Genomic DNA, 2,586 nt, shown 5'->3' with positions numbered 1-2,586 from the left:
ACCCATATGACAAATAATCAGAACCATAACGTGCCATAACGGAACACTATCATGATTCACACAGTTAGTCAAAGCTGGATTACTACATTTTTGTCAAACTTAAAATTTACAAGTCATTGGATTTTTCAACCGCCAAGGCGGCTTACTTCCATGTAAGAAATCAGTGTTAATAACATGAAAAATAACCAAATAATTTATAAAGATGTTAGACATTCCAAAAATTTTATGAAATGTCTCATATAGGCGTGAGACTTACATGAGACTCGCATTGTGTGGGTCCTACGCCCATGTAAGACATTTGGTAAAAATTTTGATAGAATTTTTAAGTCTCTAATATTACTCAATAATTTATTTACTTTAAACTAAATAAATTAAATACTCTCATTTAAAATATATATATAAATTATTATACATAGCATTTATCACCAAGTCATACTCTCTCCCCACTAACGGTGACAAAACGAAACTGCTACCTCCTTATACGTGGGACACGGCATGAGACGGGGGTCTAATGTGGATCGTGAAATACAAATATGTGGTTTTAAGACATGCCTTCTCTTTGCATAATTTGCATGATATGTCCACACGGATTTTGATTGAGAAGACAAGAAAGTCAAACAAAACAATTAATAAAAGACACATTATTACTTTAACATTTTATGTTAAACTTCCGTACTTATTGATACGAGTATACCAGTATTTACCGTCAACATATACATATACATAAAAAATAAAAAGTAAATTACAAACATATCATCTGAGATTTACTTTAATTATAAATTATCTCATGTGGTTCTAGAATTTCTATTATACCCCCTAAGGTTTCTAATTTCATAATAAATAGGTCTTTTTATTAATAAATCATCAAGCTAATTAATAATTTTTAACAATGTTAAAATTTTATTTCAATTAATAATTCATATAATTTTATTATTATAAAGGTAAACAGTTAGAAATTTTATTTTTTTAATTAATTTTATTAAATAAAAAATTCTGATAGGAATCACATGGAGTAATTCGTGTTTTAAACAAATTTCAGCAATATATTTGTAATTGATCCAAAAATAAAAGATGATACATGCCTGGAAAGCACAATAAACCAATAAAATAGTGTTGAACACACCCAAAAACTCTCGTTTACATGGACATGATTTCAAAAGTCAAAATTTAAAAATTGGAACCAAAACTTCCTTTCATGTAACTAATGATATTAGAAAAGATCCGGAAATCCCAAAAGCAATGAAAGTTATATACATTGTCACCCAAGCATTTTACTTAATTATGAATACTATCATGTTGTAGTTTGTACCAAAAAAAAAAAAAAAAGAATATAAATCCATTCATATGAAAATACGTACCCGTTTATATGCACATATTTGTGTGTGACAAAACCATTCCAATTCTTCAAAATTATTGTATTGCCAATGATTTAATACTTAAAAAAAAAAAATCACCAAATTAGAATTGAATCTTCCATCTCTTGACATTATCGTCTTAAGATTGTTGGTGCAAATTTGGTAAATGTGACGGAAGGAGATAAAACATAAAATAATTATGATTGCTTCAAGGTGCGTTACAACGTCGTTTTCCTTACGACAATATTCGTCTACAACAATTCTATTGAATATGGTGTGCATCGGGTTGCCCGTTATAGCGACCTAGGTTTTTACCTCGACTTTTGTTGTGTTTCGGATTCGGATTCCGTGATTGTATATTGTTGTCTATGTCTTGTTTCCTTCCTTTAAATCTTTGTATTTGAGTTTTGGATTATGTTGGGCGTGTTTGGAACAAGTTGGTTGTTAGTTGGTCTAGAATGTTGTTGCCCAGATTTTGACTTCTTCGCTCGAGCGAGGCTTCTTGCGCTCGAGCGAGCCTTGTGTAATCTGCTTCTTCGCTCGATCGAGGCTTCTTGCGCTCGAGCGAGTCTTGTGAAATTGTTTCTTCGCTCAAGTGAGACTTCTTGCACTCGAGCGTGTGTCTGCGTTGGTGACAGACCTGAAGCTTTGCATTCTACGCTCGAGCGACGCTTCTTGCGCTTGAGCGACGCTTCTTGTGCTCGAGCGAGTTGACTTGTTGTGTCTGGTCGCTCGAGCGACAACTCCTTAGCTCGAGCTCGAGCGAGCCTGTTTATATCAGATCATGAATGAGATATTTCAAAACACTTTTGCAGCTCACTCTCTCTCTAAAACTCTCCAAAAATGCAGGTTTTCATACTCTCTCTCTAGAATACACCTTCTCTCTAAGATTTCATCTCGATCCGTTGTGTTCTTGGCCCTAGTGTCTTTGAGAATAAGGTAGAGGGCTTCAAGAATTTCATGCTGATTCAAGTAAGAGTTGGTTTCGTCATCTTTGGAGTTTCGATCTTGCTTGCCCGTCTTCTACACTTAAGGTAGGGAGTTTCTTTGAATTATATATATGTTTTTTTTTTAAGATTTAGATGATTTTCGAAATTATCCTTTGATTAGTTTTGAAAATTGATTGTAGTTTTAAGAAGATGAGTGATTTTGAAAGTGAGTTTACTTCCTTTTCCTTTAAAACTAGAAATTGAGAATCTTTGAACTATGTTGATGAAAGAGAGATGTTTTT

Source organism: Camellia sinensis, chromosome 10, assembly GCF_055761805.1.
Source record: "Camellia sinensis isolate YWXY chromosome 10, ASM5576180v1, whole genome shotgun sequence".
NCBI classification, from domain to species: domain Eukaryota; kingdom Viridiplantae; phylum Streptophyta; class Magnoliopsida; order Ericales; family Theaceae; genus Camellia; species Camellia sinensis.
Note: the sequence above shows the minus strand (reverse complement) of the source record.